At 49.1% G+C, this 22,778-nt stretch overlaps 1 long non-coding RNA gene across 1 annotated transcript; it reads right to left on the minus strand.

Moving 5' to 3' along the window:
* Positions 1-11,156: 11,156 nt before the first annotated feature.
* LOC131413755 (uncharacterized) lies at positions 11,157-12,617 on the minus strand. The gene is made up of 3 exons (XR_009222018.1): positions 12,468-12,617; positions 12,176-12,373; positions 11,157-11,570 (listed from the first exon to the last, which is right to left on the minus strand). It is a non-coding gene; the product is annotated as an uncharacterized LOC131413755 (long non-coding RNA).
* Between the last annotated feature and the right edge of the window lie 10,161 nt (positions 12,618-22,778).

Here is a 22,778-nt window from a genome sequence, read left to right on the forward strand (position 1 = left end):
AGGGGGCGGGGAGACATGATGACCCTCCGCGGAGTGATGCACAACATTAAAGAGCACTTGGGCACCTGTTAGCTCTTTAAACCATCACAGTGAGCCTGTGAAGCAGGTGTGGGTTATTAGCTTCATTTGGATGAGAAATATAAGGCTCATGCATTTAAGAAGCAGCACAATGGAATAAGACCAGTGATTATTCCATTGTGGGCTGTTTCCTATGGGTGACAGGCCAGGTCAGGGAGAGGCAGCTATGAATGACAATAATAACAGTGGAAGCTAAGAGGGATTAATACTTCCCGAGTGCCAGACACAGTTCATATACATACTTTAACATACTCTTATTTGTTCATTTAATCCTTACAACAACCCTATGAGGTGGCTGCTATCCCTACTGCCATTTTACAGTTGAGGTAACTGAGGCACAGAGAGGTTGAGTAACTTTCCCAAGGCTGCACAGCAGAGCTGGACTGGAACACAGTTAGTCTGGCTCCAGATCTGCCGCTCTAAACCTCTCCTAGGTAGCTTTTGGGTACCCTGGGGAGGGGCAGGCAGGGTGAGCCACCTTCGTTCCAGGCAGAGTAGACAGCATGGGCAGAGCCTTGGAGGGGAAAGAGCTCTTGTAGTGGATTTCAGAAATACCCAGCCATGCTGTAGGGCCTGGCACAGGGTATGAAAAGGAAGCAGCAGAATTTGACAGTGAAGGGAGTAAAGAGGAGCTGAGACTGGGGTGCCCCAGTGTCAGCCAGGGGCATGGACTTGATTCTGAAGGTACTAGGGAGCCATGGAAGGTTTTGAGCAGGGGTGGGACAGGTTGGCATTTTAGAAAGGATTACTTTAAAATGCAAGGGATGGGCTGGCCTCGTGGCTTGGTGGTTAAGTGCGCGCGCTCCGCTGCTGGTGGCCCGGGGTTCGCTGGTTCGGATCCTGAGCGCACACCGATGCACTGCTTGGTAAGCCATGCTGTGGCGGTGTCCCGTATAAAGTGGAAGAAGACGGGCACAGATGTTAGCCCAGGGCCAGTCTTCCTCAGCAAAAAGAGGAGAATTGGCATAGATGTTAGCTAAGGGCTGATCTTCCTCACAAAAAAAAATAAAATAAAATGCAAGGGAGACACTATTTTTCTCCTATCAAATGGTAAAGAGCTTTAAAATGATCATTCCCAGTGCTGGCAGCGTTTCCGTGCACTGAATTTTCTCACGTGTGGCTGATGGGAATGAGTTGGTTTGGCCGTTCTGGAAAGCAGCTGAGTCATGTGTACTACGTAGGAGGGCTCAGCCCTTTGACTTGCTAATCCCATTTCTAGGAATCTCTCCTCTGACATAATTAGAAAGAGGTCACAGATTTATACCCCAGAATCTGAAATTCATTCCATAGTTAATAATAATAGTAATAATAATAAAATGAAACATAAATGTCCAACAGAAGGGAATTGGTAAAATAAATTGAGTGAAGTATCATGGAATGTTTTACAGCAATTAATATATTTTTTTCAACGAGAGTAAATACCATCAGAAATGCTAAAGACTCCTCGAACTCTTAGAAGTAATAACCGAGTTCATCATGGCCTCAGGGCACAAGATTAACATACAAAAATCAATCGTATTTCTATCCACTAGCAATGAACAATTGGAAACAAAGTCAAGACAGCACTATTTATAACAGGTCCAAAAAGAAAGAAAGAAAAAGAGTGATTCTTGGGTATAAATTTAACAAAACATACACAGGATGTCTATGCTGAGAACTACAAAATGTTGATGAAAGAAATCAAAGATCTAAATAAACAGAGAAACCTACCGTGTCCACGGAGTGGAAGACTCAGCATAGCAATGATGTCGTTTCTCCCCAAACTAGTTGTATTAGTTTCCCAGGGCTGCCCTAAGAAAGGACCACAAAGCGGGTGGCTTAGAACAACAGAAATTTATTGTCTCGCAGTTCTGGAGGCTAGGGATCTGAAATCAGGGTGTCAGCGGGCCCGTGCTCCCTCTGAAGCCCTTAGGGGAGGATCCTTCCTCGCCTCTCCCAGCTTCTGGTGGCTTGCCCTCAATCCTTGATGTTCCGTGGCTTGTGCTACAACAGCTCAGTGTCGGCCTCCGTTGTCACCTGGCGTTCTCCCTGTGCGTGTGTGTCTCTTCTGTTATAGGGACCTCAGTCAAGTTGGATTAGGGACCCACCCTACTCCACTATGACCTCATCTTAACTAGTTACATCTACAGTGGGCCTATTTCCAAATAAAGTCACATTCTGAGGTGACGTATTGGGTGCAGGTTAGGACTTCAACATCTCTTTCTGGGGACACAATTCAACCCTTAAAACTGACCTATAGATTTTTTTTTTTTATAAGGAAGATCAGCCCTGAGCTAACATCCATGCCAATCCTCCTCTCTCTCTCTCTCTTTTTTTTTTTTTGCTGAGGAAGACTGGCCCTGGGCAAACATCTGTGCCTATCTTGCTCCACTTTATATGGGACGCCGCCACAACATGGCCTGACAAGCGGTGCATTAGTGCGCGCCCGGGATCCGAACCCGGGCCGTCAGCAGCGGAGCGCACGCACTTAACCGCTACACCACGGGGCTGGCCCCAGACCTATAGATTTAACATCATTCCAACCAAATCCCAGCAGGAATTTGTGTGGCTGTAGACAAGCTGATTCTAAAATTTATATGGAAAGGCAGAGAAACTAGAATAGCTAAAACAATTTTGTTGGAGGAATTACATTATCTGATTTCAGCACTTACGACAGGACTTGGAACAGTAATCAGAGTGTGATGCTGTCAGAGGAATGGACACACAGATCAATGGAACAGAAGAGAGAGTCCAGACATAGACCCACACAAATGTGGCCAATTAATTTTGACAAAGGTGCAAAAGCAATTCAGTGGAGAAAGGATAGTCTTTTCAACAATGGTGCTGGAACAACTGGCACCTCTATGCAAAAAAATGAACCTTGTCCTGAACCTCACACATTATACTAAAATTAACTCAAAATGAATCATAGATCTAAAGGTAAAACCTAAAACTATAAAACGTCTAGAAGAAAACATAGGAGAAAATCTTCATGACCTGGGGTTAAAGAGTTATTAAACATGATCCATGAAAGAAAAAAATTGATAAATTGGACTTTATCAAAATCAAAACCTTTTGCTCTGTGCAAGACAGTGGTAAGAGAATGAAAAGACAAGTTATGGGCTGAGAGACAATATTTACGAATCATGTATTTGACAAGACTTGTTCCCAGAATACATAAAGAGCTCTTAAAACTCAACAGTAAAAAAATGACCAACCAGGGCTCAGCCCTGTGGCATAAGGGTTAAGTTCGACATGCTCCGCGTCGGCGCCCTGGGTTCGGTTCCTGGGCACGGACCTACACCACTTGTCGGGGGCTGTGCCATGGCGGCAACCCACATACAAGATAGAGCAAGACTGGCACAGATGTCAGCTCAGGGCCAGTCTTCCTCAAGCAAATGGGAAAATTGGCAATGGATATTAGCTCAGGGCGAATCTTCCTCAGCCAAAAACAAAAAAGAAAAACAAAATGACCAACCAATTTTAAAAAGGGCAAAAGAGTTGAACAGACACTTCACGCAAGGGGCTATAGAGATGGCACATAAGCACGTGCAAAGATGCTCAGCATCGTTCGCCATCGGTCAAGTGCAAACTAAATTCACAAAGACCCAGTAATCCCACTCCTGGGTATTCACCCTAGAGAAATGAAAACTTGCATTCACACAAACACCTACGGGAGAATGTTGACAGCACATCGATACATAACTGCCAAAACCTGGAAACAACCCAAATTGGGTGAGTGGATAAATGGACTGTGGTGCCTCCGTACCACGGACTACTTACTGCTCAGCGGTCAGAAGGCACGAACTCTTGATGCATACAACAATGTGGATGAGAGAAGCCAGCCTCAAAAGGTTACATCCTGCGTGGTTCAGTTTATATGACATTCTAGAAAAGACAAAACAATGATGATGAGAACAGATCAGTAGTTCCCAGGGTCGAGGGGTGGGGGAAGGTGTGCCTATAAAGGGATGGCCTGAGGGAGCTGAGGGGACGACGGAACTGTTCTGAATCCTGATCATGGCGGTTACGTGCGCCCCTACATGTCAAATTCATAGAACTGCACCCCAAAAGAGATCACCCTCACTGTGATAACTAAAAGAAAACAACTATCTCCAGTTGGATAACTGGGCGATAAAGCGAGTCGAGTACACTGTTGATGGGAGAATCCAGGTGGTGGGTGTGCATGGACACTGAACAATTCTTTTAGCTTTGCTGTCTGAAGTTTTTCATAATAAAATCTTGGAAAAAACTATATCCAGAATGACCCTGTTTGTTTTTAAAATCTATCACCTATTGATCAGTCTATCTATCCATCAGTCTATCTATATACACATGTATGTGTATGAAGAAGATTGAGGGCATCATACTGAAATATTAATGTTGGAGATCTCTCTGAAGGGTGAAATTGCGGGTAATTAAAATGGTCTTTTTGTACATTTCTGTATTTTCTTTTTGTGTGTCTGTGAGGAAGATTAGCCCTGAGCTAACATCCGATGCCAATCCTCCTCTTTTTGCTGAGGAAGACTGGCCCTGAGCTAACATCCGTGCCCATCTTCCTCCACTTTATATGGGACACCACCACAGCAGTGTTGGTGCGCGCCCGGGATCCGAACTGGCGAACCCGGGCCGCACCAGCGGAGCGCATGCACTTAACCGCTTGCGCCACCAGGCCGGCCTCACCCCTCTGTATTTTCTATGGTGAGCATGTATCATTTTATTTAGGGAGAGTATAGACTCTTATTTATTTTAAATTTCGTTTTTTCACTTACATGTGCAGTCCAGGCTTATTGTAAGGTTCAAATGGTACAGAAATATGTAACCCCACAGGAAAAGTCCCTCGTACTCACTCCCAACGCCATTAACATTCTGTGTATATCCTAAAGACTAAATCTTAAATTCAGGTCCATTTCTTTCACATTATGTCATCTTTAAAAAACTAAGCAGCTCAAACATATTCCGTCTTTCTCATTACGATCACCTAACAATAAAAGCTGTATATTTACGAGGAAGAAAATGGCCTCTATTCTACAGGTTTGAGGCACAGAACCTGAGGTGCAAAGAAGGTGTAATAATTTTTCCTGATTCCAAGAATTGAACTAGGAAAGAGTTGCCTTCTTGAAACATGGGGTCACCCTCCTTTGTTATTTCAGAAGTTATAACTATAAACATTTGTTTTCAATTTCTTTTGTAACTTAAGACTGGAAGGCTCTTTTGTTGTGTGTTTATTTCATTGCCCCAATTACAGAATAATACCTGTTGAGGAAACTGAGGCCAGAGTGGAGAGGGACTGAGGTTCTGGGTCTACTTCTGACACAGCCATCAACTCCCTGTGACCCCTGTCTGAGACTCAGCTTTGTACGCTGTATTATAATGGAGAACAGACAAGCCAAAGTAATAATAAAACCCTGTTACTGGACGGCAGCATGTAGGGTGCTGCAAAGTATGCTTGTTATCCCACGTGGCTGATCTCCCATTCCTCCTGATTACTAAACTTGTGTATTTTTAGCTGAGCACATGGTGACCCTCAAAATAGACTGTTTCCTTTTCTCCCTTGTTAGAGGTGGTCAGTGGAAAATAAGCAAACATTTTTTAAAGGGAAGAGATGTTTTCTTTTTCTCCAGTTACTCCTTTCTAATGGCTAGAATGTGGATATGATGGCTGGAGCACAAGCAGCTATTTTAGACCATGAGGAAACCTTGGGAATGAAAGCCGCATGCTGCAGAGGAACCAGACAGAGAGAGCCTGGGTTCCTGGCACTATGGTACACCATGCCAACCATGGACTGCTGCTGGACTTCTTGAACATGAAAGAGAATACACTTCTGTCTAGTGTAATCCACTGGTATTTTGGGATTTGTTATTTGCAGCCTTATACGAGGCAGGAGAATCAGTGAGGAGGCTGTTTCAGTAACTGAAGGGAGAGACGAGGAGGGCCTGAACCATGGTGGGAAGTGGATTTAACAGACAATTGTCTGGGACGTGCCAAGTACCTATGCCTGAGGGACCTTAATTGGGGCTGCTGGTTGCATTGATGGAGTTCAGCAGAAAGGTCTGAACTGGAGAAACAGGTATGCTCAGAGAGGTGCAGATGCCCACAGTCACACAGCCAGAGGGGCTGGACCCTGACTGGAGAGTGTCTTAGTTATCTACTGATGAGTAAGAAATTACTCCAGGGGCCGACCCCGTGGCTTAGCGGTTGAGTGCGCGCGCTCCGCTACTGGCGGCCCGGGTTCGGATCCCGGGCGCACACTGACACATCGCTTCTCCGGCCATGCTGAGGCCGCGTCCCACATACAGCAACTAGGAGGATGTACAACTATGACATACAACTATCTACTGGGGCTTTGGGGGAAAAAAAAAAAGGAGGAGGATTGGCAATAGATGTTAGCTCAGAGCCGGTCTTCCTCAGCAAAAAGAGGAGGATTAGCATGGATGTTAGCTCAGGGCTGATCTTCCTCACACACACACAAAAAAAATTACTCCAGAACTTATCAAATGGGAGTCGGGGGTGTGGGTGCTTAGCTGGGTGGTTCTAGGGTGAGGCCTGTCATGCGACTGCAGGTAAGATGTTGGCCGGGGCTGCAGCCACCTGAAGGCCTGATAGGGCCGGAGGAGCCCCTTTCAAGGTTCACGCAGTTGGCTGCTGACCTGAGCTGAGGGCCTGCCCTGTGCAGCCCCGTGTTGAAAGTTTTACATGAGTAACGACTGGTGCCACTTCTGGGGGTGGAGGGGAGAGGCGATGTGGCAGAGTGTTGGCCGCTGGTGAGTCCAGCAAGGGCAGTGGGATGATTAAGAGAAATGCGTTCCATAAGGCAAGTGGGCCGCAGTGAGTGCTCACTAGAGCTGGCTCCTGGGGGGACAGGGCAGAGAAACTGAGGGGCAAGGCCCAGCTTTTCCCCTGGGTGGCTGTGGTGCCCCAGGCTCCTCAGCCATTGCATGGGGATGCTGATATCCACCCTTTGGGGTCCTCATGAGGATTAAAAGAGGAAGGACATGCAAAACGCCCAAGCTGGTGCCTGGCACATCATAATCGCCCCAATAAAGCTTTACGATGGTCCACTTCCTGCACAGAATTCTCCAGGGGCTTCCCCTCGCTTGCAGCACCAAGGCCATCCGCAGCCTCCTCCAGCTAGCCTCACCAGCTGAGAGCTTCACCACCCTCTCCCAGGGCCTGGCCGCCCTCTTCCTCCCCCCCCGCCCCCCCTCCCCCGTTCCCTCCACCTGACGTGCATCCCCACGCCCAGCCCTTCCTTCCCCGATGCCTTTCCCAGTGGATCTCCCAGATGGGCCCCGCCCTCCTTTTAACCCCAGACACTGCCTCTCGGTGCATACCCCCACGCCTTGTGCCTTGTGCCTGGCATCATGCTGGGCACAGCCCGGGGGGTGGCTAACTCAGCTGAGATGGAGGGCATGGGGGAGCAGGAGGGTGACCCGGTTGAGACGGGGAGGAGTTGGGGGGGGTGAGGGAGGGGAGGGTGCTGCTCCGGGAAGTCTGCCTGGAGGAAGCAGCCTGAGCTGAGAGGTGAGTGGTACCCCTGCCCGCTCCAGGATGTGAGCTAGCAGCGGGGGGGCAGTGTCTTTTTCATCTGCTCAATAGCTGCCTTTGAATTTAATTGGGAGGAGGGTCATCTGAGGATTTGAGGGGTGATAAAATTCCTGCCTTTCCCTCAGATACCTTCCCCCACCAGCTTGCTCAAGGTGCCTGAAATCCCCCCGTTAGAACCATGTCTGCCTTAAAAGCCAGCGTCTCCAGAAAGCTCCTGTTGGAATCTGCACCCGGCGCGTTCCGTGGGCGGTGACAGAGCAGCCCATTAGTCCTGATGAACTGATCTGACAAACCATCTGTCACCCACAGCCCCAAGACACACTGTGAAACCACCGAGCATGCCACCGGGCTTCGCTCCTCCTCGGGGTCCCCCCCACCCCCAAGTCACCCCCTGGTGGTCCAGAGGACTGCCCTCTGAGTAACCCACCCCCAGAGTTGTGCAGCCTCCCCTCGTCTAAACTTACCCCACTGAGGGCCATCCTCAGGACCCTGCTGGGGCTTCCCACGGTGGCGGATGTGAGGCAGAATAGGCTCCCGCGGGAGCCTGAGGGGAGATGGCCCTGCCTCCGTGCCTCTTCCCCCTGCAGTACTCCTGTAGGAATGCAGGGGTCCCTCCCTCGAGCCTTATCCTGTGGAATGTAGGGGCAGCTGTGCTGGGTGGAGTGAGGCGGCATCATACAGCCAGAGAGCTCAGAGCTGGAGGGACCCCAGAGGTCTAGTCCTCTGCTGTTAGTCAGGCAGGTACTATTACCATCCATGGTTTTGGATGAGGAAAACTCCTAATTGCGCTATTTCACCCATCCCCCTGGATGAGGCCAGCTCTGTCGCTCCCGGTGAAGCACTTCCCAGCTGGGGCTTTTGCCCCAGATGGTCTCACAACACTTCTGGGACGGAGAGAGGGGTACTGTACCGGAGCAGGATTCAGGGTGCCTCAGCCTGACACCTGACTCAAATGGCTCCAACAAGGAGGAAACTTCTGCTCTCCTGTAACAAGTGGCCAGAGGTGAAGTGGTTCCAGTGCTGGTTAATTGAGTGGCGCCATCAAGGACCAAGGTTGTTTTCAGCCCACATCTCTGCCATTGCCAAGGGGTCAGCCGTGTTTTTCCTCATGGTCACAAGATAGCTGCTTGTCACCAACCATCATGTCTAGATATGACAATGTACAGTGAAAGAATAAAAGAAGAACTTTCCTGGAAGCTACCAACAATTCATCCTCATGTCTCAGTGGCCATAATTACACCACTGCTCGTTTGAAATCCAATATGGATGCAATGTTGGGAGACAATTAATTCTCTGTGGGTCTCTCACATTTCTGCACATCTCTCAAGGAGGTTTGTATAGTGAACAGCCTTAGACGACAGTGTTTTTCCCCAGATCAAAGGGCAGGTTTGCTTAGTTCCTCTTATAAAAGATTCAGGTTCCCTAAGCTCAGGGTTCTTCTCCTGTAACTCAACCCAGTGTAGTCACATGACCACACCTCACTGCAAAGGAGGCTGGGAAATGTAGTCTTTAGCTAGACAGTCATGTGCTCAGTTGAAATTTCCATTTCTATGGAAGAAGGGAGATGGATATTGGGGCAATTGGCAGTCCCTGCCATAATTGCTCCAACAAAACCGGGGCTCTGTTAGGGGATCAGGAGGAATGGTGGAGAGGCAACAACAGTGCCGGCATAGTAGGGTTGGTGCCTTGGCCCCATTAAGGATGAGGGATTGAGTTCCAGAGAGGGTCTGGGCCAGGACTAGAACCCAGGTCTGCTGACTCCTGACACCAGGTTTTCCCATCACTTTCCTGCCTCTGCAGCAGTACAGGGTGGGGTAGTCCACGGCAGGGAGGTCTCCTCTTTCTCCTCAAAACACTCCGTTCCCTTGGCTTCCCCGAGTGCTCTCTCTCCTGCTGTGTCCGCCCTTCGGTCTCGCTTTCTGCCTCCTTCCCCACCTTGTCCTCTCCCAGCCTGTCACTGCGGGAGTTCCCAGCTCAGCCCTCTCACTGGCATCTGTGTGTATTCAGCTGACCCGTGACTCTAAATATCATCTCCTCACCAGGACCCCGCGCTCCTGCCTGCCTTTTGGACCTCTCTCTGTGCTCTGGACGCGTGTACCCAGCTGCCCGCCGACACCCCCATCTGCGTGCCGTACAGGCACATTGGACATCAGGCCCTAAACGACTCGTGACGTCACCCACACACCTGCTTCCCTTCCGCTCTGGCCAGCCTCAGAAACTGTTCCACCCTCCAGCTCGCAGGCATCTTTGATCCGTCCCTCTACCTCTCCTTCCACATCCACTCCACCTCCGTACCACCCTGCCTGGGTCATTGCTGGAGCCTCCTCCTGCCTCTTGGAGCCACCCCGGCGTGCCCAGCCATTACCACCTGACCATCTTAAAATGGAGATATGATCACATTTCTTGTTCCTAAAACCGTCAGTGCCTCACCATTGCTTTTAGGATAAAGACCAAAATATTTCTCACGGCAGAGGCAGTTGCCCCTCCCCTATTATCCATTTTTTTCTTTTTTTAGAAAGAAAACCCTTTCTTTGTAGCTGGGCACAAGCCCATTTAAATAGACTCCATTTCCCAGCCCTACTTGTAGCTAGGTGGGGCCACATTGACTAAATCCTGACCAGATGGGTGCAGGCAGAAGTGTTGTGTTCTCATGTAGGGGTGGGGTGGGGCTTCCTTTGTCTCTTCCTCTTTCTTGCTGGCAAGAATGCAGACATGATGGCTGACGCTCAAGCAGCCATCTGGGACCATGAGGAAGAAGCCACTGCTGAGGCTGGTGGAGCAACAAGACAGAAGGAGACTGGTCCCTGACACTGTGATGCACATCTGCCCTGGATCACCTGCTTACTTTGGGGCCTTTCTTATGGGAAACAGAAATAAACTTATTTTGGTTTTTTTCACAGTCCAACCAAATCCCACCCCAATCACATAGTCTCTGCTGCCCTCTGGGGCCTCAGCTTGTGGCCCTTCCCCTTGTTTACTCTGCTGTCTTGAGTTTCTCCTACATGCAGAGCTCTGTCTTGACTCAGGGCTTTTGCACATGCTCTCCTCGCTGCCTGGAGCACCCTCCTCCACTCTCTTTTCCTGGCCGTCTCCAGCTCACCCTTCAAACCTCAGCTGGGAGGCCCCTTACTCCGAGAAGCCTTCCCTGACTGCAACGGCATACCTAGAGTATTCAATACCCAGAGCAGATAGTTATTTAAAATATCCCTCCTCTATACATTACTTTCAATAATAATCATGACATGAATAATAATAATGGCCAATATAAAATGGAGTGAAAATGTTCTCTTATTGAATTTCAGATATATAATCATCACAGTAAAAAATAAAGTAAAACAAATATTATAGTACAAAAGTAATAAAAAAGTAATGGATTAATACTTTTTAATTACATTAATGTATATTTTGACAAAAAGGAAAAATGTGTATCTACATCTATTGCAGTAATGAATAATAACATTATATTTCTGTTTTCCACTTTCTGCAAATTTGTCAATGACTTAGTCAAAATAATCTTTGCATATTTATGTTCAAGAACTAGCTTAGGCAGATTTGTCAATTTATCTTCAATTGTAGTTGGCCAAAGAATATTTTTTATTTGAAATTTTTTTTCTCACATGAAGCAATAGATTCACAAACAATAGAGAAAGCCTTAAACATAAGGATAAGTTTGGCAGAAATTCAGAAAAAGTCCATTCCACAATAAATTCCAGAAATTGCAATACTGTCCATGTCTGTTTCTTTGGGATTGAGTCTAGCCACATTCAAATATTTTCCCAGTTGAAAAATTTTAAACAAATAAAAACTCCAAACTGTCACACAGAACTATGCTACCAATGTTTATTTCAGATCCACAGTTAAAACGGAGGACAGGACAACAGGAATTCGAGACACAGCTTTCCTCTGAAGTGAGCGCCAACAGTTCTGCGTGCACATCACCGCGGGGAGCTGGGTCCCGGGAGGGGCTACATGACCGAGAATTCTCAATTAATTTCCAAATAGAATACAATGCTTCTTTAAAGGATAAGTAATACAAATGTGCTGATTTGTAACTTGTATATTATTAAAAGTCAACAGTAACGGGAACAATTGTTGAGGTCTTAAACCAACAAAAGAACTTAGGGGGACGACATCGTTTAGAATTGCTGGTAGGTAGTGATAATAAAAAGCAGACTGACTTTTAGTGGGTTTTCCTTTTTAAATTTGTTGCTGACGACACCCCTTCCTGTTGCTGGCATGGGGGATGCTCCGAGCACACCCTCAACGCGCCCCCCGAGGTACTGTCTCCCTGTGGCTCCCTTGGAGGCACTTACCACAATTACGAGTGTGTCTGTGTCATGATTTCTCTGTCGTCTGTTCCCCACTAGCCTGTCTGCTCCGTTCGGGAGGGCACTGTCCTGTTCATGGCTGTGCCCCAGCTCCTGCCAGAGTCCCTGGCACCCACCAGACCCTCAGTACATATTTGTTGAATGAATGTAGGTGAAGAACCTGGCGCGGAGTACGTACTCAGTAAAGGGTGGCTGCGGTCATTGTTATCTGCTGCACGTTTACGGTCTGAAATGTTACAGACCTGTGAATGCCACCACATTCCAGGTCAGCACAGTGCTGCCTCTTCGTGAAGCTTTAGTGGTTCTCTTCTGCCAAACCACCTCTCCCTCTCCTTCAGGATCTCGAGAGAACATGAATTCCGTCTTCCCCGACAGTCCTTTACATGGGACAGCAGCTACATCTCATTCCTCTCTGGGGTCCCTGGCTCCCGACAGAGGGCCTGGAACAAAACAGGGGTCAATAAACACTCACCACCCAGAGTCTCCTGAGCATCCGCCACACGCCAGTCTTCTTGCGTGTCTGTGGTTTCTAACCATTTCAGCACCTCTCCGGAGCAGGCACGAGCACCCATTGCACAGACAGGAACGTGAGACCAGAAAGGCTGGATGACTAGCCCAAGATCACGCAGCAGTAGGTGCAGAGCCAGCTTGATTCCAGGTCTGCTTGATTCCAGGTCTGCCGGGCGCCAAAGCCCCTGTTCTTTCCGCGACTGCATGTGCCTCTGGGGACGGGGGTGTGGGTGTGGGGAGGTGACTCCGGTTCGGGGTGGGGCCAGTGGCGCGGGTGGGGAGCCTATCCTTGGGACCCAGCTGCCTCCGGCTGTGGGAGCCTGGGTTTCACTTAGACACGTGCCGGGTGTCTCGGCTCACTCCTGGCCGAAACAGCGGTCAGCACCTCTACCCCTGCATGGGGTTGGGGCGCCCAGGTGTGGATGGGGAGGCCTGGGTTTGGGGGGGCAGACGTGAGCTCCAGTACGAGCTCCCCCCACGGAGAGCTGTGCAGCCCGGGCAAGGCACGGAGTCCCTCCCGCCTGTGGAGAAGAGCCGGAGACAGGAGCGTCCGTAGATTAGAAACATGGACCAAGGCTGGCCCAGAGCTGCGCACGGGCAGAGCCGGGCACAGCAGGTGCTCTGCCGACGGCAATGCCTTCTCTATTTCTCTTCCACGTTCTTTCCCTCCCCTCCCTTTTACAATCCAGGAGGAGCAAGGTTCACCTTAATGGGCCCTGCAGGGAGGGTGGGCTGCACAGCTGATGGGGGCACCTCCAGGACCCCGGAGAACGCTGGTGCGGTCCAGCCTCCAGGTCGCCCTGGACCGGAGCGGTCCCCAGGCTCCTTCCACGAGGACGTCCCGGCGGCCGCCCCACCTCCCCCACCCCTCCCCGGTCCGCTGCCCAGCAGCCTGCTCCCCTGTGAACTAGGGCCCGGGTGCCGGCAGGGGGCTGAGCGGGGAATGGGCTGCGACAGAGCGCGACTCGGAGAGAGGAAGACAAGTGTGGCCCAGATGGGTCTGGGTTTGGGCGTCTCAGGCGGTTTCCTGGCGCCACCTCGTGGTCGTGGCCGGCGTTGCCGCGCCTGCTCTGAAAGGGGCTCAGGCGCGGGGCTCAGGGGTTAGGGTTGTGCCGAGCGGGCTCCTGGGCTCCGACGCTGCGACGAACCCCCAACCCCTGTGCCAGTCTTTCGAGGGAAAACCAAGGCTCTGAGGGCCCCTTGAGGGCTTTGGCGAGCGGAAGAGTGGGGACGGAAGACTAAGGGGGTCCAGTCCAGGGAGGCAGGGCTGAGGGGTGAAGACGCTTTCTGGGGCTCAGGGGGAGAAAACATCCCAGAATACACATTATGGCTCTGTTTACCACGAATTGAACCCCAGAACCTTTTCAGATGTTCATCTGTGGTCCAGGCGAGATACCTGGTGTGGTGATGGCCTGAGGCATGGTCCACTCCTGCTCATTGAGGACAGATGGAGAGAGCGGGGGCCACAGCCCAGGCCCTTACTCCTGCCCAGGACGGGGCACCCCCAGTGTGACCATGAACGGAGACAAGCTTCCTGGGCCAGGCCTGCTCACCTGTGGGGCCTCTGGCTCCGAGGCAGCTGAGGTGTCAGCAATGCGCTGTCTACCCATTGCCCTGAGACACCTCCAGGCCAGGCAGCCAAGGGTGGCTGGACAGCAGTGTGGGGGACCCTGGGCCTCACAGAACTCCTCAGGATGCCGCAGGACCCGCACCAGCAGTGCCCAGGGCTGCTCTGGTCCCCGCTGGAGGGAGAGGGCAGTCGGGAACGACCTTCAGGAGAGGGTGTGGGCATCTGTTGGTCTGCAGGCTGAGGTGCCAGCTCTCAGTGCTCTAGCCGCCTCGCTGGCTTGACTTCCTCCCTCAAACTTTCCATTTTAGCAGCACCCGCCTATACTCCTTCGTAGCGCTGGCTTCTGTGACTTCCTGCCTTTGGAGTACACTCTTCTCTCCACTCTTTATTTTCTTCCTCAAACAAAAGAAAAATTTTTAAATTTTATCAGGCAGGATTTGCATGTAAATGAATGAAACGGTGGTCGATATAGAAACTGGGTAGGAGTCAGAGCCCAGCTGTGAAGGAGAAGGGCCGAGTATTGCTGTCAGCTGAAGGCCCCCGGGGAGGTCCACTGGGCAGATCCTCTGCTCGCGGTCCGCCTTCGGCTTTCCCGAGAATGGGCAAGGGCCCCTTCTGGAGAAGTCGGTGTGTAAGGTCGCTAATGAGTCCTGAAAACTTGGGGCTCCCTGCAGGGTTGTGGTGAGGCCTGAGTCCGGGCGTCCGGAAGGCATGTGTGTGGGAGAGCATGCTCCTCTGGATTTCTGCTTCTCGGTTCCCAGTGACCATCTCCGGCTTGCAGGAGAAGGTCGAAGCATGAGGCTCCCCAGCTGACCCAGGCGGCCGGGCATGAGGGGTGAGAGGAAACTTATTAGCAAATGATCGAGAGCAGGTGGGAGTTGGGCTAGGCTTCACCTTTTTTTTTTTTTTTTTTTTGGCTGAGGAAGATTGGCCCTGGGCTAATATCCGTGCCGATCTTCCTCTACTTTATATGTGGAACCTCTGCCACAGCATGGCTTGATAAGCAGTGCGTAGGTCTCGCCCAGGACCTGAACCTGTGAACCCTGGGCCACCGAAGCAGAGCGCGTGAACTTAACCACTACGCCACCAGACGACCCCTAAGCTGCCCTTCTTTTGTACATCGTATTTTCTACAATCAGCATTTATTATTTGATTTTGGGGCATATGGACTATATTTTATTTATTTTAAAAGACAGCAGAAGCGTCTCTCTGTGGTCTGGCTGTCCTCTCTGCCCGAAGCGGGGCTGTGACCCTGGGCTCTCCCTTCTCCACCCTCCCCAGAGTCCCTTCCCCTCTGCTGTGGTGAACCCCTCTTTCCTGTGCCCCACGTGGTCCTTGGTCTACTCTTTCCTATTGGTGGCACACATCCTCTCACTCTCTGAGAAGGGCTGGTCGGGGTGGGGGTGGGGGAACCTTTCAAGACAGGGCAGGTCCCCAGATGTCTTCAGTTTCCCCCACATTTGATTGCTACTTTGGCTGGCTGTAGAATTCTGGGCGGGAAGTCACTTTTCCTGAGAATGTTGAAGTGATGATGCCTTGTCTTCTTCTTTCTAAATGTTGCTATTGAGCAGTCTAAGCCGTTCTAGTTCCTCACCCTTTTTAGAAAAATTGTGACCTATTTCTTCCTCTTTGGAAGCTTGTAGACTATCTGTGTTTGAAATGTCATGATAATGCGCTCTGGTGAGCGTCTATTTTTATCCGTTGTATTGGCTCCTAACGGGCCTTTTAGTCTGGAAACTTGTGTCCTTCAGTTCAGAGAGATGTTCTTGAATGCTTGCTTTAAACAAAACCAAACGGCTTTGTTGAGATATAATCACATACCATACAATTCACTCATTTAAAGTGCACAACTCAATGGCTTTTAGATATTCACGGAGCAGTGCAGCCATCACCACAATCAATTTTAGAACATGTTCATTACTCTGAAAAAGAAACCCACACCTCTTAGCCATCACCCCTTCCTAATCCCTCCATTTCCCTCAGCCCTAGGCAACCACTAATCTACTTTGTTTTGTCAGGGGAAGAGGGATTCTCCCTCTTCCCTTTTCCTTAAGGTTCTTATGGCTGGCCAAATAATTAACAAGACAGGTTAGCAGGAGAAAATAATACCAAGTTTAATAACATGTATACATGGGAGAAACTCAGAAATGAGCAACTCGTCCCTCTGTCTAAGCTGCTTGCTTAAGTATTGCAGCTAAAGGCGAGGAGTGTGTTGGGGGTGGGTAGTGGCCTGGGACTTTAGAGGGCAGGAAGACAATTCTTTTCAGGGTCATCTATAGATAATGTGGTCAGGGAGAGACAGAGTTTTTGATAAAAGAGGCTTGGTGCCTTTCCTACTGTAACTTCTAGCCTACATTATCTTTACAGCCATCATGATAGAAGATCTGTTCCAGGAAGGAGCCACCATGTCAAATTCTTTAGGCAGTTAGTGGGGGAGGTCAAATGTCCCTCAGAGAAAACAATCAAGGTAAAGAGATATATTTCAGGGTGGCCAAATCTTGATCTCTCACAGTTTCTATAGATTTGTTTCTTCTGGACATTTCATGTAAATGCGACCATACAGTATGTGGTCTTTTGTGTCTGGCTTCTTCCACTTAGCATAATGTTTTCAAGGTTGTGATACTGTGATTTATATTAAGAAATATATATTTGTTCTTCATCCATCCCATTTCTGGCCCCGAGTTCCTAAAACCCTTGGAATTTCCTAAGTGATGAGGGTGATAAACATGTCTTTGCTATGTTAATGAGGTGACTTTTGGTACTCACTGAAGGATGGGGGCTGGTCGCCAGTGGAGCCAACCCTGTGATTGGAGGGTTGGAACTTTTAGTCCCCCCTGCCACCCCCACCCCAACCCCAACCTCTGGGGAGGGGAGAGGGCTTGGAGATTGAGTTCAATCGTCAATGGCCAATGATTTAATCAATCATTACCTCTGTAATGAAGCCTCCATAAAAACCCAAAAGGACAGGGTTTGGAGAGCTTCTGGGTTGAGGAACAGGTGGAGATTTGGGGAGCAGGCATGGAAGCTCCGCGCCCCTTCCCACATACCTGGTTCTGCTCTGTGTATCTCTTCCTGTGGCTGTTGATTTGTACCCTTTAATATCCTTTGCAATAAACCAGCAATCTAGTGAGTAAACAGGTTTCCTGAGTTCTGTGAGCTGCTCTAGCAAATTAATTGATCCCAAGGAGGGGGTCATGGGAACCTCTGATTTATAGCGAGTTAGTCAGAAGCACAGGTGACAACATGGACTTCCTCTGGCCTCTGAAGTCTAAAGAGCGGGTGGTGGGAACCTTCAATCTGTAGTCAGTCAGTCAGAAGCCCAGGTAACAACCTAGACTTGTAATTGGCATTTGAAGGCAGGCGGTGGTCTCGTGGGACTGAGCCCTTGACTTGTGGAATCTGATTCTGTCTCTGGGTAGATAGTGTCAGAATTGAGTTGAATTGTGGAACACCGAGCTGGTGTTGGAGAATTGCTCCTTGGTGGTGTTAAAAAACAAAATTCAGGGGCTGGCTCGGTGGCATAGTGGTTAAGGTCACGTGCTCTGCTTTGGTGGCCTGGGGTTCGAGGGTTCAGATCCTGGGCATGGACCAATGCACCACTCATCAAGCCATGCTGTGGCAGCATCCCACATACAAAATAGAGGAAGATGGGCACAGATGTTAGTTCAGGGCCAATCTTCCTCACACACACACAAAAACCCAACAAAAACATAAAAACAAAACAATTCAACTCAGTAAATTTGAAGATCTAATGGGCTTTATTCAAAGATTCACGAATTGGCAGCATCCCATCTAACAAATAGAAGGGTGCTCGGAGTTGTACAAAATGGAAGGTTTTTATAGGCAGAAGCTGGGCGGGACAAGGAAGTTATTAGCAAAAGAAAAGAAACGATTGCTTCAGGCCAGGTCACCTTTCCTTAGAGTGAAGGGCAGGGGTGTCTTATGCAGATCACCTCAGGAGTGCTGATCGGGACATTCCAGACTGATGGGTTTAAAATTTCCTGCCTGGGAGAGGCTGAGGCAACAGGAAGGTTAGACATTAAGTCTTGGTGGGCTGAGTACAAGTCACTCCATTTGGGCTTGTTGTTCCTTTTGACAGTGGTGTGGGGACCCCCCCCCGCCCCCACCAACACGTTAGAAGTTGTGCTCAGAATCCCTTTTTTTTTAATTTTATTTTTTTGTGAGGAAGACCAGCCCTGAGCTAACATCTGCCAATCCCCCTCTTTTTGCTGAGGAAGACTGGCCCTGGGCTAACATCTGTGCCCATCTTCCTCCACTTTATATGGGACGCCACCACAGCATGGCTCGACCAGCGGTGCGTGGGTGCATGCCCGGGATCCGAACTGGCAAACCCCAGGCCGCCGCAGCGGAGCACATGCACTTAACCGCTTGTGCCACCGGGCCGTCCCCCAGAATCCCTTTAAAGGTTCATCCATAGTGTAGCATGTGTCAATATTTCATTTCTTTTTATGGCTGAATAATATTCCATGTATGGATATACCACATTTTATTTATCCATCCATCAGTTGATGGACATTTGAGTTGTTTCCACTTTTTTGGCTATTTTGATTGAATAATTCCCTTCCTTCTGTTTTTTGTTTTTTCTGCTCTCTCTTTTGCACTTCCTACAATTTGGATGTTGACTTTCCTGAAAGGGCCCTCAGTTTGAGCAGGAGGAGAAAAAAATTGGAGAGGGACGGCAGGCCGAGGGAAGGGGCAGCCCGCCCTCCGCCACTTGGCAAAGATATGTGTTCACCATGAGTGGACGCAGGAGCCTAGCAGAGCCCTCCGCAGGCAGCCTTCAGCAGGCACTGGGGTTGGAAGGAGCTACACAAGAAGGCACCCCCTCTGTCAGGTGCCAGGCCATGGGGAGGCCCCAGCAGCACCCCTGAAGAAAGCCCACACATGCCCCAGGACAGAGTCATGTCCCCTGGGACATTGCAGTCTTGCTGACCATTGATGCGAAATGACCAATAACCACTCTATAGATAAGAGAGAGAAGGTGAGTTTTACTTGAGCCAGCGTGAGGATTATAACCTGGGAAGGCAGTTCCACAGAGGAAGAAAATGTTCTGATCCAGAGAAGCATGGTTTTAGAACAAAGAACATACATTGAACACACCCAGGATACATATTCACCAAAGCTTCAAAGAGGTATTCAGTTGCAAATTAGCAGGTCAACACGACCCTGCTGTCGGAAGGGACTGATACAGGTGGTTGGATAGGGCATAGGAGGGGCAGAATGCATTCTTCTCTTAAGAGAGTGCATTCTTTACTTTAATGGTTAAGCAGATGTGCAGTGTATATTTGATAAGCCGTAAGTCAGGCTTCTTTAGTTCAAGCTGACTCAATTTTGAACCAGAAGTTACCCCATATACCTCACTATGTGAAAATCTCCCGTCAGTGACCATAACTGCACCCCTTAGGAGATTTTTGTCCCTTTTCACTAATTCCTCCTCCTCTGATGTCCTCCTGGAGGAGTGGACTGTTCAAATGGTTTGGGGGAAGGTCACTTGCTGACCACTGAACTGCCCCTCCAGGGAATGGGACACTCGCTAGGTTCCCCTTGTTGCGGGCATCCCTCCCAGACCACTTGGAGCCCTACTTGACTGGCCTGGGTGGGGGGCAGTGGGGGCCAGTGGGGGCCACTGAAAGGGAGAAGCCACCACACTGTCCCTTTGCTCGTGAGCTCCCCCTCTGCTCACAGTCCTCTCACAGAGGCTCTGGGGGGCTGGTGGAAGTGATGGTAGCAGGCCTGTTTACCCTGGGAGCAACTTTGCAACAAAGGGGTACTTAGTCCCTGATTTTCCCAGTTTTGTGGATGTAGCAATTCCAGGACAACAGCAAAGTCCCTCTTGATATTCCAGGCCTAGAGCAGGACTTCTCACATTGCAGCGTGCACACGACTCCCTGGAATCTTGCCTGAGATTCTGTGTCTCTAACAAGATCCCAGCTGAGGCCGATGCTGCTGGTCTGTGGCCCACACTTTGAGGAGCAAAGCTATAGATAATGTTGAGGGGAAGGGCAGAGCTTTCTGGGAAGAGCAGATATTATCTCAATTAATCCCTAAAATAATAGTGGCTTAAACAAGATGGAATTTCTTTTTCTCAAATGTCATTGAGACCGGAGGTGAGCTATCCATGGCTGGAAAGTCAGCTCCACAATCGTGAGGGACAAGATTCCTTCTCTCCTGGTGTTCTGTACCCTTAACACGAAGTAAAGTGACTTGCCCAGGGTCATAGCCAAGATGTGCCAGAACTACTGTGTGAACCCAGGTCTTCGGGCTCTAAATCCCACGTTCTCTGCCTGACCCTGGGTGACGAGTGATGGCAGCCATCCGGGATGTGCGTCCAATAGGAGTACACAGTGGTGGGGGTGGACGAGGAGGCAGGTGTCGCAGCAGGAAACCAGGGGCAGGTGACCTCCAGGGATCAGGGCAGTGCCAATGATACTAGCTCAATACAAGGTTGACATGAGGGAAGCCATTGTAGAAAAGAAGCCCGATTGTAACTTTGAATGACCTCTGACAAACTAACCCAGTGGGATATGCATCCCCCAGGAGATCTAACTGCTCTATTGCTTTTATGACCCCTGCTTGTGCATGTACCTCCCAGCTTCAATAAGATGATGACTTGGTTCTTTTGAGTTCCTTAGGAATGTGATGACCTCTGAACAGAGAGTCTATGCTGATAGCCATCATCAATGACAACTCAAAGATCTGGTGTGGTGACTCCCAGTCTGTAACATCAGAGGGTCAACATTCCTTTATAGAATAATATATATTTTTTTTGAAAAAAAAAAGTCAAAGAAGGCACAAAAGCCCACTCGTGGCATCCCTCTTTCTTCTTTCCCTGAAGTGTTTTTTCATTCTCAAACATGTTTTTTAAATGAGTTTTTTTTTTTAATTTTATTTATTTTTTCCCCCCAAAGCCCCAGTAGATAGTTGTATGTCATAGCTGCGTATCCTTCCAGCTGCTGTATGTGGGACGCGGCCTCAGCATGGCCGGAGAAGAAGTGCGTCGGTGCACGCCCAGGATCCGAACCCGGGCGGCCAGTAGCGGAGCGCGCGCACTCAACTGCTAAGCCACGGGGCCGGCCCTAAAACATGTTTTAAAACTTTTACCAAAAAAGTGTATGTCCATAAACAATATATGATACTGTTTTGTGTTCTAAAATTCTACATAAATGGTATCACAATATTACACATCATTTTGTAAATTGCTTTATATCAGCATGCTTTTGAGACCTGTCAGTGCTGATCTACATAAATCTAATCCACTCATTGTAATCTCTGTGGATCTTTTATTTTATGATGAACAATTTATCTACCCTCCCGCTAACAGTAGTTGCCTGTAATATTTCCTGATTACGAACAACGCCTCAGAGAACCTTCTTGAACACATCTCCTTGGACACACGCGGAAGAGCTTCTCTACAGTTGTCAGCTGGAAATGGAAATTCTGGGTCATGATGTTTATGCATCCTCAGCTTTTCTAAGAATCGTCAAATTGTTCTCCAAAGTGGTGCCACCAATTTACACTCCCACGAACAACCTATACAACTCCCGTTTCCTCACATGCTCCCAGGAGGTGTTAATTTTGCCAATCTGTTGGCTGTGAAATGGTATTGCATTCTTGTTTTAATTTGCATTTCCCCAATTACTAGTGAGATTAAACAGCTTTTCGTGTATGTTGGCCACGGGCAGCACCTCTTCTCTTTGAAACACCTGTTAAGAGCCTTTGCCCATTTTTGTTTTCAGTTTCAGTTTAGGTTGTTTATCTTTTTCTTCTGATATATATAAGAATTCTGGATATCTTTTGTCGGTTTTCTGGATTGCAAACATCATTACAGCCGTCTTTCCACTTGAGCCAGGACCAGTGCTGCGATGGATTAGTGATGTCTGCCACAGGTGTGTGTGTGGGGGGCCAGAAGGGACTTGAGCCAAGGCTACAGTATGGAGGCCCAGTCACTAGACGAGGGCCAGTGAGGGAACTCCATCACAGGCACAAGTTCCCAGTAATGAGGCCAGAGCAGGTCTCGGCATGTCAGGTCAGCAGGTGAGGCCCTGGTCAGCAAATCCGACCTTTTTCAATCCTTCTGAGAGACCCCTGAGAAGCCCATGGGGTTTTTTGCCGGCTAGAATTTCCCTAATTGAATTGAACCGTGGGATACATGTATCCTTCAGGAAGGGATGCTGTAGGAGAGAACCACAACAGACATATTGCTGTATTTGTGGAAGGGATGTTGTTGAGGATGCTTTTACTATGTTATATGACATGGTGTTCTCTTGAAGAGGACCACGGGAAGGAATCTCTCTCCCATGTTAGTAGAGAAATGGCCAGCTTCCTTCTGAATAACTGCCTGTGTTTATGTTTTGGATCCTGTGATGCTGTAACTTCCCTTTTTGTCCTGGCCACCAGGGAACTCAGAGCCCAATCCAGAGACCTCTTGAGTAATGGGTGCAAGATGAAGGCCATGTTGTGGGTGCTAAACTTATTCCTGGTTTCACTTTGTCTTTCCTACCTTTGTTTTCACTTTACCCCAATTTTGCCTCTTATTTGATTTTAGAAATCTTGTTTTGTATGTATTTTTTGGGTTACTTAGAATCCTTTTTTGGGCTGGCCCCGTGGTGTAGCGGTTAAGTGCGCGCGCTCTGCTGCTGGTGGCCTGGGTTCGGAACCCCGGGCACGCACTGATGCACCGCTTGTCAGGCCATGCTGTGGCGACGTCCCATATAAAGTGGAGGAAGATGGGCACGGATGTTAGC

This window comes from Diceros bicornis, chromosome 14, assembly GCF_020826845.1.
Source record: "Diceros bicornis minor isolate mBicDic1 chromosome 14, mDicBic1.mat.cur, whole genome shotgun sequence".
Lineage (NCBI taxonomy): Eukaryota > Metazoa > Chordata > Mammalia > Perissodactyla > Rhinocerotidae > Diceros > Diceros bicornis.